The 14,086-nt window shown below is 43.9% G+C and overlaps 1 protein-coding gene across 1 annotated transcript in view; it reads left to right on the forward strand.

Moving 5' to 3' along the window:
• The window catches only part of IGSF10 (immunoglobulin superfamily member 10), a 58,001-nt gene that overhangs the window by 644 nt on the left and 43,271 nt on the right, over positions 1-14,086 (forward strand). The gene's annotated exons all lie outside the window — the stretch shown is intronic.

A 14,086-nucleotide genomic window follows, 5' to 3' on the forward strand; every position in this document is an offset into this window, starting at 1 on the left:
AACAGACCTGTGGGACAGGCAGCAGGAATCTTACAGAAAATTAAAGCAGTACTGATAAAATTAAGCCCAAAGCAGTCATTTGGGAAAGTGGCATGACTGCCTGACAGACCGCAAACAAGGAAAGAAACCATTTGGTAAATGTTGTCAGCAAACGAGTGTTTAGATTTGTTTACTCAAACATACATTTGAATTTATGAATGCACATATATACACATGTATGCATGCAGAAACATATATTTAAGGCTGAATTCTGAAATTTAGTAACACTTTGGGACTGCAGAGTCAATGGGCACGCCAAGGATGATGAACAGAAGAGACGTTATTCAAACCAGAGGTCTATACATTTTTCCAATTGAGTTGCAATGGCATCTGGGGGGATTACACTGCTGTTAAAGCAACAGAGCAGCTCTGAAATGCAATTTCAACAGCAGATAAGAAAAAAGCATGATGAAAAACAGAATTTAGTTACTTTTGCTGTTTGTCTTTCAAAGTGAACACTGAAATGTTTTTGAAGAGTATATACAAGATTATATAGAGTTCCCATTTGCTCTGGGGTGCAGGGGACTGATTCTTCCCTGCTGCTCCAGATGCCCAAGACGCCCATTGATTCAGGGCAGCCCTATTATCCTGTGCTGTGCGTGAGGTCAGATAAATGATTGCAGGTCCTTTCCTGATATTATAACCCACAAAGTCAGAGAGAGAAGTGTGTGGTAATCCTGACTTGCACAGATCCAAGGGGTCATAAGAGCTGTCAAGTCTAACGAGACCAGTCACTCGGACAGGATTGCAGAATGCTGTAGCCCGACTGCATGCAGAGACACAGTCTGTCCTGCCAAGGCATCCCTCCAACTCTGCTGGGAACATCCCAGCTCCTCTCCAAACCAGCTGTGGAAGGCAGCCAGTGCTGTACGGCTTGAGGACACATTGCTCTCACTCCCACTCCCTTTCTCCAAAATTAGGAAAAAAGTTGGGAGAACAAGGATGGGGATTTTAACATGCTGGAGAGACTCTTTGATGCTGTTATTAAGCTGCTAAAGCCACAGTGAACAGGACTATCAGAAAGTTACCATTTGTATTTGATCTAATATTTATTAAAACACATATGCAGTAGTATCAGGAATTTCATTGACAAGGAAATAAGAAGAGGTATGAAACAGTTGATAGCTTGCTTGTACCGGTACAGACCGGGCAATCTTTGGCCAGCAGTGAAACACTCTGCAGAAACAGTTCCCAGTTGTTTCTCCAGCAGATTTTCTTCATGTTGGCACCTCCTAGAACTTGGCCAGCCTTTAACTAGTCAGACCCTTCAGCAGTAAATGAACGGCCTGAAATAAAGTAACTGCTAGGATCTGTTCACAAACACCCATGCAAATCTGTGTGCTTTTGACTCTGCAAATTAAATGAGGAAGAAACATGCCTGCCAGAAGCAGCGACGGCTCCACAGCTCCTGCTCGCAGCCCTGCAGACACACCGCGGGTTTGCGCGGGGTCCAGAGCGCCGCGCTCGCGGGGCAGCGTGCCATCGCAGGTGCTCTGCCTTATGTCTCCTTCAGATGAGCGTGATGGATGCAGACCGATTTCTGTGCCAACCTTCCTGTTAGCGGAACGCTGCCTACACTCAGCACGGCTGTTTATGACCTGCTCTGAAAATCTATACTCAAGCAGCTGAAACAAGCCTGCTTCATTCTGCTGCTCCCAGTTCCTGAAAGCTCTGCTTTGGGTAGCAGTGATGAGGAGCACAGCTTGGTGGTACCTGAGCCTGGCCACGTGGACATAGCAGTGCTGTTCATCATCGCAGGAACACCACGCAGGCCATCACTGCCTGAGCAAAGCGTTACTTTGCCACATTACACCACATATGGACACCACTCTCTGCAAGTCTGTGCAGTGTAAACGCTTGAATTTGAAATTTCAGATTACTCAAAGGAAGTGAGCCACTCTTGGTGAAAAAGAGAAAGGGAGCCAAACATGAAAACTCCCCCAACAAAACAGCCTTGCTGTGATGGAGCTAAGGCTGTCAACGCAGATTAGACTGATCAAGGCATTACTACCTTCTTCCCTGGAGTTTGTAAAAATAAAGACAGTACATAGCCACGGTGCCAAAGGAAAAAACCTTCAACTCCTTGACTTAATTCTCTGCATCACATGAAGTATCTACAGAAAGATAGGTACTTGAAAATACAGCACAAATTGTCTATGGTAGCAATTCAGCATTCTTGTAACTTGCAGCATTTAGTTTATGAAGTCTAAGCTCAGACTGAACACCTTCCTTTCAGCAGCCCGGGCATCTGCAAGCAGAGCTGTATGGAGTTCGATGTCCTTCAGCTCGAGTTAGAAGTTCCTGATTGCAAAAACTTTCACTTGGGAGAGGCAGCAGCCAGCCCAGTTTCTCTCCTTGGCAGCACTTAGAGAAAAGGTTATGGACACTTACACAGTTACTGTTAGCAGCTGAAAAAGGACACATGCACACTTTCTCTAACCCCCCTGAACTCTTCACTCCTGAGATTTATACTTTACACAATTTGACAGGTATATAATCAACTGTACTTACAGCTTTAAATAAATTGTAATTAACGTATTCCATTAATGTCTACAGTGTGCTAGGCAGAGTCCAATAACTGATAAAGATGTGTCCCATCAGAGACTTGGTAATGTACACTAGCTAGTCTGCATTGAGGAATACAGCTTGCTAAGCTACCTGTTTTATTCTTAAAACAGGAGGCCCACTCAAGGATTTCAGAACATAAATTAGAACAAAAATTAGTTCAATGACTGTTCCCCATAAGTCTGCTTTGAAATGAGGAGCACTGCAGTTTAAGAAGCCGAGAATAGACTAGAGGCATTCCTGAAGCAGTCCTGACTGTCTACAGACCCACGCAGCCATTGCCAGGAATTCAGTATCAATTCTGCTTGGGAGCTGAGGCATAGGAGGTAACACACAAATACCCTTAAAGACATCTCCCTCTTGCACTTTGACGTCCCCTCAATATCTTCGCTTGCATCTGCTTTGAACTGATTGGCTCCAATCAGAAGTTTAAAACTATATAGCTCCAGCAATAAGTGACTTCAGAGCATGAGCTGACTGGTCAAACTAAGAGGAATGTTAAAGAGTACAGATAACTATACTTGCTTGTCTACTATTCTAAAATTATTTTGTATTACACATGAACTAAGAGAGGGCATATGGTCTGTTGTTCAGATTACAGCTTGATTCATGAACAAAGACAATAAATTAAACGGAACATGAAACAAAACATATTGAAAGCATACAGTCCTTCAGCCTCAGGTCTAGATGTCATTTTTCCCATATTGATGCTATCTTATGTCCCATTTTATTCTCACAGGAACATTTGTAGACAGCGTATTTTGTGATACCACAAATCTCACCGCAGTGTTTGTCAGCTCTATCAGCACGCTGCCTACCCTGGCTGCACCTAGCTGTCTTTCAAATAAGTATGAGAAGTCCATGAACAGTTAAATTGAAGATAACAGGGAAGGAATTGTTTTCAAGATATCTTTTGAAGGTACTGCTTTACTAGATAGTATTTCTCAGTCTAAAATTCATTACTTTACTTGTGCTGAACAAGTACGGTGCCTTACGGAAAGTGTTGACTTTTGGGGGACTTAATATGCCTAATTGTTTACATTGTGTTAAGAAGCTTACTCGGTACATTTGCTTTGGATTTTATGCCTGTGTATCTGACCTGTACTGACTATCATATATGCCTATACTCCCTAATGCCTGCGTATCTGACCCATACTATCACATAGGCCTATACTCCCTAATGCCCGTCTATCTGGCCCGTACTATCAAGCTGCTCATTAGCCAGAATACTGCTGTTTTCTGAGCTACTGCTCAATGACACCGCAAAACAGACTATCTGCAAAGCCATTACATTAGTTTAATGAGCTTGACATTAGTTTAATAATGTAGTGAACCTATTGCTAAAAAAAAACAAAACCCAAAAGTATTCTCAAAGGAGAATACACCAAACCCCTGATCACCACGGGGAAAAAAACTTAACCAGGAATTCTTTCTGAAGGTTGGGAATGCTTTCCCTGATTGCCTCTGAGGTTTCAATATATCCCATGATCAGTACAACTATTCTCTAGCTGAATCTTTACAGCATTCAATAACAGACGAACATGTGGCCACAGCAATATTCCTATAAACATTCAGGAATAAAGCAGGCAAAAGCCTGTGCTACAGTTTGGCACTCCAAATGTTGAAGGAAAAATAACCAGCAGAAACAGTTTTGCTGTCCGATTCATACGATTGCAGGCACAATTTGCCCCTCACCCTAAGGTGTATTTCACGCTTTTTTCCCCCCAAAGACATTTCTGATTCATATTTCATACTTATTCCCCAAAGCTGTTCCTCCAGCACCTGCAGGAGAGGTGCCCTGCATGCACCTTTCAGCGGGGATCTGCAAAAGGGCGCTCCCCCTTATGTAAACACGTCCTGCTTACAGACCAAAGACCACATTTCTGTGCAGACCCCATTTCTAGCAAAGCTTTCTCTTTTGTTTTTGAAGCAGCAAATCTTGATTTTCTTAATTTTTTCCTCTTGTGAATAGGAGAGGGAAAGGAAAACAAGCAGGAGTAATTCTCAACAGCTGCTGAAAACACTAACCCAAAAGACTCCAGAGACATTTCTTTATGCAAGAGAAGGTTTAGCCCAAGTGTCATAAATACTTGGCATTTATATTCATAAGAGAAAGGTTAAAGGAAGCCAAAAATGTTGGGCTACCAATTATTCATCACCTGAAGTCACACCTACATCAGTTGTCTGCCAGTGCAGTATATATTCAAACTCTCTATGCCCAGTGGAAAAACGTAGGCTCAACCAAGGTGAATTACACAATTCTGAAAGGTTGTAAAATAATCTTATTGATCTTTGGAACATCTTAATGCTCTGAAGAAACGTGGGTCATGTTCCATTTGTGCCAACAGAAGGTCCATCCTATGACAGCATTTGAAAACAGTATTACCATAATTAAATCATGGAAAGGCTCTGAAAAAGCCCGGGTAATTTCCTCACCTGTAAGAACTGGTTTTAGCAGCAACTTCGTATTATGAAGACTTAACTGCAGGTTGCTACTAACTTTCAGTCAGAATTAAATTCAAAAGCATGAGAAATTGAGCAGTAACTGCATGTCCCACAGATACCACATGTACAATGCAGATATCACATGTACAGAACTGGCAAATCTAAAGATTTCCTCTTCATGTTTCCACCAAGATTATCATTGTGAAATACTATTTTCCCAACAAATGCATTTTTAAAGCCAATCTGACACTAACATTCTAGATCTCATTCTCTCCATTTATTACAAACAAAATCATTCATTCAGCTAAAACAAAACACAAAACTAATTTAAAACTAGAACCCAAAATACTCTCATTTGGGTACATACTGCCTTCTCTCCCTCCATCTGTTTTTCCACACGTCTGCATACCGCCTGCTCTCAGCCAGACACAGACCTACTGAACCAGTGTTCTCCCAGCATCTGTGGCCAGGCTGGAGCTGAGGAGCACTGGAAGTCTCAGGGAAGTCCAGGCCAGAGGCTTGAATACACTGAAATCATCACAAAACGTTGGCTGGTTGTTGAGAACAAAACAGCTGATGTTCACGCATCACGACGAAACATGCAGTCAATGCTAATGCATTAGGGAAAGCTGAATGGTTCTCAACAACTCTTTCCTTTCCAAACAGAGAGCTGAATGCCAATAGTCATACTACATACTAGCAGTGTATTTTCTCAAAATACACCCAGGGCACAGCGTGTCCTGCAGCACAACCAGCAACATTTGCTACTGTGCTCCTTAAGCAGCTTCTGCTTCCAAGGGTTTGTTTTTTTTTTTTAAAGTGAATTTTGTTAAACTCACTGAGGTGCCAGCTGGGGTTGGAGTATAAGAAACCAAAATCCCCCTTCTTGTTCTTTTTCAGGAAGGCAAGAGGAAATACATTGATTGTCCTGTCCTGCAATGCATTTCTCACTTCTTTAAAAAAAAAGTAGATTTTCCTACAAGTCTGAGATGGCCATTACAGAGCCATAATCACACTCGTAAACCCTACCTACGTGCCTCTGAACGTTTAGCATTCCTTAGGATTCCTTTTAGCATTAGAGCTCCATATATGACATGGCAAAAAGATAGAACAGATCCGTTTGTACTGCAGTATATTTCATGTGTAAAATTCAGCTCAAGCGTCAACCCAACAGCGTCAAACCACATCTACAAACACAAGTGTACGGCAATGGTACAGCAACTCCCAGCTTTGGATGCTGTCTTACTTTCTAACAGCCTAATCATAACCATGGAGTGCTTTAGCGATTTGCGAGCTAAAATCCGCCCTGAAATGCAGTCTGGACAATGCCAGGGCCATGTCTGTGAATAGAAAAATGGTGAGTTTTCATGTAGCGGTTGTTTTGTCATTGTTGTTATTTTAATGGCAACTTCTGACCTACAACAATTTCCCACAGACTAAACACAAGGCTTTCTTAGAGCCCTTCCTTCACATTTTATTACTTTCAGAGCTGCAAGTATTGAAATTGAATGTAGTGAAGAGAACTTTCACTACAAAAACAATAAACAGGAATATTAAATCTTCCATAAAGTTTGAAAAAATAAAGAAAAATTTAGGTATTTCTTCTGTACATCCTTATAAATGGGATTTTTGTTCTCACTTTGTCTTTATTCCTAATTTACTGCTGACTGAACATAAGGAATTTGAAGAGAGTTACAGCATGCATTAATTTGATGTCTCTCTTGTAGCCAACCTGCCTTTCCCAAGGGATAACCAGGATTATCTCTCTGTGGTACTTTCACAGTCTATCCGCTGGCCAAAGTAACACATCTGTTTTCAATGGGAAATGTTATTCATTCTCAGCAAGTTAGGGCTTAGAATGAATACACACAGGTTTTAGCCTCAGAATAATTCTGAGAAATGTTGCAATATCAAATACTTTTAACAAGCATTAAGGGCATGGATTTACAATAACTGACTGTGAGTGTTTACTAATTGAAGGTTCATTACAGAGACATTTCTTATGTTTTATAACACCTACAGCACCCAGCTGGTTCCAGTGCTGCTGCAGAATTCCTGAACAGTCTCCAGCAAAAGACTCAAGATTCCCAAGCCGAAGCTGAAGTGACTTCAATGTATTTGTAATTGCAATAATGCAACTGAGTCCATGAGGCTCACCAGCTCTGTGGCTCAGGTTTCTCCATTACACCAGAGCCAGTCCCCAGTTTTCACTTCAAAACATCCAGTGAGAAGTATCTACAACTGTAATTCGCTAAAACCTTTAAAAATCATTTCTGACTCTAATAATACTAGTGCAAGCTAAGCAAATAACTCTCAAACCACTTCTCTAAATGTTCAACAGGTTCCAAGACTCTGCATTTTGCCTATGGGAACATGAAGACAGGAAAGCGAAGGCACTTGCTTCTTTGCACAGACCAAGTCAAAAGGCAAACCTGAGTGTCAGTACCTGCTGACTTCCAGGCAGTTCTCACTCACAGCTCAGACTGCTTTGTGGCCCAATCAGTTACAAAAGCATTTTAGAAAGTTCTCACGTGTAAAAACATCAAACAAGCTGCAAGAGAATCCACAGCCATTGCCAATAACTAATACAACCAAGTAAAATACTCATAATATTAACAAGCCTGAAAACACTGCTATGATTTGAGCAAGGACTAGACAAAAAGCATTGACCAAAAACTATACAGAAACAGCCTCAGAATGTGAATATGTCTACTATTAAAGATCCATCTGAAGACTACATAAAAATAGCCCTTATTTTTAAATAATCCCAGTGATTAGCAACTGGCTTTTCTTGTCTCAGCTCATCACAGGCTAGGGTCCTTCTGCAACATTTTCATCTAAGTAACATCTCGTAACATTTTCATCTAAGACATAACGTGCACTTATAACCAAATTCCGCACCCCTCACGCTCTCAGGGATGCGGCAGGGAACAGGAGCTGTACATGCGCAGCGAGTACTGCCTCCCAGAGAGGCTGCTGGGGAGCCCACACAGGCAGCGCGGCACAGGAAAGGTGGGCAGTCGCCAGATCCTGGGGAAAAAAGGGTTCCTTGGAAGCCTGCGTTAAGTATGTTAGTCTGGGGCTTCATCCAGCTTTCACAGGAGTCAACGGCAAGAGTCCCCAGGGTGAACCCCGTACCTGCAACGCAGTTCACACGTAGCAAGAGGGTTTTTCACCCTTGGTAAGCAATACAAAACCGCCGGGTTTTAAGTCCAGTGGGATTTAATCTAAAAGTAGAGCAGTGCTGAGTGACACAGGGAATACACCTCATTTTGAAATAAAAATACTTAGTCTGCAGTTTTGTTAACTCTAATAAAATGAAATTTTACAAGAGAAATGATATTTTTAAAATTGTAAAATGCCTTACAGAAGATTTAGCTTCTACAAAACAAAACAGAAAAATCAACTTCAGAAGGAGTCTTACTTCAAGCCACACAGAGGCAAATACAAAGTTATCACAGTCTGTATTTAAGTGGAAACTTTGAGTTCCTGAGAAACTTCATCCCTTCTGTAATCCCGCCATGAGCAGGAACTTTCACTGTCATCCCTGCTGTAATCCTGCCACAACCAGAAACTTTTACTGTTTTTCCATAGACTGAATTCCTTCTGGCTAGAAACATAAATTCTGGCTTGAGCTCCCTAAGCAAGTTTATTCTAGAGGCGATCACAAAACCAATGTTGAAGCGGAGAGCGCAGCAGCATACTTTGCTGGCAGCCACTTCCAGAAGCAAACTGGCCATTAATTACAGCAGCCTTATGACAGAACACAGCTCTGGTTTCCCTCCTGCAGTGGCCTCCTTGTATATCCAGGAGGGGAAAGCCACCCAGCTGGGGACTGACCCGGGCCCCAGGGACACAGGCTCTCCCCATCATACTTTCTGGTTGCTGCTGGGAGAGGGCAATGTCACCTCCTGCCAGGCAGGGACCCCGGGCACGGCTGCAGGAGGCTGGCTCCCGCAGGGGAGCAGGGAGGAGAAAACATTCTCAGCTTCTTCAGTGGGCCAACAGACCCAGGTCCTCAGCGTCTGACCCTTTTCTTACGGTCATCAAATACCTCTCTCAGTACCTCGCCATGAAGCGTGGCCACAAGCAGCAGACACTGCCTCGCTGGAGCCTCGCGCAGGTCTCCCATCCATCCGGCCCTGGGGCTTCTCTCCTTGGAGAGCCTGTCTCTGATGTTTTCCTGTGCTAGTTCCTGTAAGTCAGACATTTTCTGCATTTAGTTCCTTTGCTACTTAAATAAAAAGCAGGGAAGGCCTGAAAGTCATTAGTCAGTGGATTTGCACCAGGAGTGGATTTGACCCAATGTGTTTTCCCAGGCTTTGCTACCTTCCACCCCCAGCCTCCTGCGGGTCATTCCCAGATACCTGACCACTGCAAAGGGCCTGCGTGGCCAAATGGTTCAGCAAGATCAGCACTTTCTTTTGTCAGATTTTCGGAAGCAATCAGAAATGAGAACTAGATCCCAGTCAACCATCAAAGCCAAGAAAACTACTATCTCTGGGAATGAGCTAATGTGTTAGACATGTCATTCAGACTGCCTGGCTTGTCTTGGTCTTGAAATAAAAGTTATTTTAAAAAACTACATCTGGAAATGCAACACAGCCTCGTAATGACTCTGCATTACACCACGCACCCACAAACAACTTAACACAACCTGTTTGTGCAAGTGGAAAAGGCTCTCTCCTAGCACGTTTCCACAGGCTCAGGAGGAAAACCCCCATGGGACCTGCTGGGCTCTCCTCCTGCAGAGCGAGGAGAGGGCAGCAAGACCTGGACAGACCCCCAAGGGATTCACTCCCACGCGGAGGACGCACCTGCCGCTCACCGGCATTCACGGGCTGGCCGGCCAGCAGCCTCAGCTCGTGCCTCGCTTCAGCGTGCCAGCAATGGGCTAGTAATGGTTTTGTAGTCACAGGTGAGGGACTTCTACCCCACACATGTAGAATCATAGAATCATTTCGGTTGGAAAAGACCCTTAAGATCATCAAGTCCAACCGTAAACCTAGCACTGCCAAGTCTGGCTGGACACTTCCAGGCGGAGGGCAGTGGTACTGACCAGGCCACGGAGCTGGGAGCAGGAGGAGCCGCATGCCGCTGCAGTGGGGAGGGCCGACACCACTGCGATTAGCTCCAGCGGGGCTTGGCAGTATCCAGATAACGAGACTGACAATCCCTCCGGGTTGGGCCCTAGTACAATATAATTTGCTAGTAAAGACAAGCTGCCAGAAGGGTGGCAAAGCTCCCCGTGCCCTGTACCAAAAGGGGAGCGGGAGCACCAGCAGCCCCAGAGAGCGGTGCTGCCGCGGGGTCGCCGTGCAGCCGTCCCAACAGGACCCAAGCTGCCGTCCCACAGGACCCCCGCACGCTCCGCTCCCCGCTTCAGCCTTTGCTTCTCAGAGCCCTCACACGAGGGCAGACGTACCCTGTGCAAGGAAGAGAGAAAATGCTCCTTTTCGTTTTGTTTAGACTAGTTTTGTTTCAAACCAGGAGCAAGCTGCATTTTCCACGCTGCAGAGTGAAGGGCCTGTGTGCTTGCAGGTGCACATCCCAGACCTCTCGATCTGCCTGAAAGGATTGGGGCACCCAGGAGCTCAAGCCGTGCGGGAACATCTTGGCAAAGCCCGGGTGTCCTGCTAAGGTGGCAGACATAACAGGAGTGGGCGTACCCCAGAGAGGAAATAATCGACATAATCTTGAAATGGGCTGTTTCACCTTCACCAGAGCATCACCTGCGAGGGTATGGGTTTGCACTTTCACTAGAAGTTTTTAAGCTTGATCACCACCTGGATTATCCTGAAGTGCTGGGTTTGAATCACACAACTTGGATCCCTGTGCACAATTACTGCTTGAGATTTGTAAATTAAATTAAGGAAAAAATTGATTGGAAGGCAGCAAAAGTATGTCCCAATGAAAATACATTTCACATTTCACCTCCCCATTGCACCTCTTACTTCAAATTACTCAAAAATGTTAAAGCTCTTTCAGAATGTACATTTAAACACGCAGAGGTGCCTTCCCACTCCTCCATCTGCTCCACAGAACGCTCCCAGAGGTTTTATTTGAAGCCAAAAAGGACTCCAGGGTTACGTCCCAGCCGGTGTTCCCACCTCTGCACCTCGCTGCCCTGGGGGGCTGCTCAGGCAGCTGCTTCACTGCAGCTACTTTCCATTAAGATAAAAGAAAAACATTTCCCTGGGCCTTTTGCCTTGCCTAACCTCCTGTTTACTTCTAAACTCTTGTCATTTGGTGGCATTAGTTGACAGAGTTCTTCTGAAATTACATAATTATTTAAAAGGACAGATGCTCTTCCTGTTACCTATGCTATAAACAAGCTATCACAGAAAAACCTGCAATAACTCCTGTCTGTGAAAAAACTCCCCAGAATAGCCCCTCCTCTTATTTCCATTAAGATCTAGGGCCGAAATTTTTTCAATAGAAATCCCTTATTACTGATAGGAAATAATGGGTATGCCAGATTATAAGCCGTGACATATGTTTACAGCATTTTTCTCCGGTTAACAAAGCCACTTTCCCACACAGTTTGCTGCTGCCCTGCAGAGGCATCCTGAGACCCCGTGGTAACGGCGAACGCAAGCAGCCGACCGAGCGTAGGGCAGACCTGCAGGAGCCAGCAGCCTGCAGGAGCAGATCACTTCCCTGCACAGGGCCCGTGAACAGTTTGAGCATGAAAATGGACAAAACAAAATGGATAGTCTGACACAGGAAAAAAAATAATCAGACAATATTTCTATAGACAGATTCATCTAGAAGGCCTTTTTGCTGGAAAGCAAAGCAAAACCATGGTCTTCCAGTAGCAGTCAAGAGGCACAAACAAGAAAACAGTATGCTGTGGATTTAAACACACCCACGTTAAAGAAAGCACACTGGAGGAGTGTAAAGTGCGACAAATTAGAGCCATTAGCAGGAAGAACACGATCACTAGCAAACATCTGCACAGTTACGATTAATTTAACTGCCATATTAAGGGACTAAAACACCCAACAGACCCACCAGACACCAACAGGTCTACAGCACTCCTTGGATCAGCCAGCTGACTTCACCAAAATGGCAAGATGTACATCAGGGAATTCTCACCCGCTTGTTGGCTTCGAGCACGACCAACAGAAGTATTTCAACTGCACCAGGCTTCCCAGTGCAGCCTGTGACTCAGGAGGGGGATCTGCTGAGTTTGCTCTCATTCCTATCTGGTTTTCTAACAAGCTGACCCCGTAACCAGAGCCACAATACCCCACGTATACACGAGGCACCCAGGAGCATCTTGGAATGCTCTGTGAAAAACACTAACATCATGCTTATGTGAGCTTGTAGCTAAGAACTTAAAATAGTCCAGAAAGATTTTACTATGGTGCTATTGTAAGGGAATAATTTTTCAAGTTTTAATCCTATTTTTAGCTATTGGGAAGTTGATGCGTATTAAAGGACCATTAATACTTTAATTATTTGTGCTTCACATGAAATTGCTCCCTGCTTTATCTGTTAATGGCTTCAAACATTTGTTGTAATTCTCCATTACTGGATCTAATTGCTGTAACCCTCGTTTCTGGCCTCTGAGGTTTAGGCAGACCGATTCCTGGCAGATTCCTCCCCCGAAAGCTCCCTGACCTCCTGCCTTCAGCTATTCTGCCCGGGCTGCCTTCGCTTGGCAGCTGGAGCTTCTCTCCCAGGGCTGTCCCCTTTGAGGACAGCAGTTGCTGCAGATGTTTGGTCTTGCTTCTTAGCCCTTAGAAACTTTCTGTCCTTTATGGATTCTTTGCAGTTCAAGGGCTCTATACTAAGAACACTAAGCCACAGACCTGGCAAAATGCCAATGCTCCCCCCCACACCTTGATTATTAACTTTAAGAGAAAATGCCAGCCACATTTACAGCCAAAGCAAACATTTTTCTGTTACTGCGACGTTTAGCATCCTAAGGGCTAATACATGAAAAAACATACAACGCTGAAAAACAGGAGGCCAGACAGATACTGCATAAACCATGCTCTAAATTAACTTTTTTAAATTTTGACAGAGCTCCATGACACTTGCAACTTAAAAGGATTACTTCTACCCCTCCCCCTGATTAAAAAAAAAAATCCTTCCAAACCAAACAAAAACCCACAGAAGCAAGCAGAAGTGCAGACTAGAAATAAGTGGCCATAGACAAACAGAAGGGAAAGGACCCTCCCAGGCCACCAAACTTTGTGCTGCAGCTCACAGCCTTACACCAATATATTTCAAGAGACAACACATCATCTTCTGAACAAGAACAACAAAAATCCTACCTGATAAAATTGAGCCAAAGTGCCAAGAACTTTGAACTCCAGTTCAGTGGGATGCAATTCCTATGAAACCTCACGTTTCTCACTGTCTTCAAGTATTTGTCCCTTAAAATCATTCAGAGTAATTACTTCAGAAATGGTGGATATCCTTAAACAAAGAAATGCAATCCTCTCTGTGAACAATGGCAGACACACTGTGAAAAATCAAAAATATCAACTGAGCTGTTGAATAAAGTCTAGTGACAGCGCAGCAAGAGGAGAAGGCAGTCATAGCTGACTGTACTCACACCTCGCCTCAGACTTGGCAGGAAAACACAAGGTAGAAATAGGAAATAATAATACTAATATCCCTTTCAATATCATTTACACTTGCCAGTGATGACTCCTGCTTCTTAGCCTCTTGCTCATCATTCCACACTTTTTATTAACAATTTTTTGGCAAAGCATTTTAAACAGCCATTAAAACACTTGAAAAGGCTTTCAAACCCTACAAAGGTTTGTGCTAGCTGTGGGGGGAAAAAAAGCGAAGCCTGGGCAGATGTGGACACAGACCAGACCATGGATGCTGAGAAGGTCTGGGGAACCAATGCAAGTCCTCCAGCTCCTTCAGCCCGCTCCTCGACCCGGTCTTTTCCACCCCCTTCTCTCTCACCTTGTGTCAATACCATCAGGCAAATTTAGAGAGAAATGGCTTTTCAAGCATATATTAAAAGATTTGTCACATTAAACAATTTTCCAATGAAAACAAGTATTTG

Source organism: Ciconia boyciana, chromosome 7 (assembly GCF_034638445.1).
Source record: "Ciconia boyciana chromosome 7, ASM3463844v1, whole genome shotgun sequence".
Classification (NCBI taxonomy): domain Eukaryota; kingdom Metazoa; phylum Chordata; class Aves; order Ciconiiformes; family Ciconiidae; genus Ciconia; species Ciconia boyciana.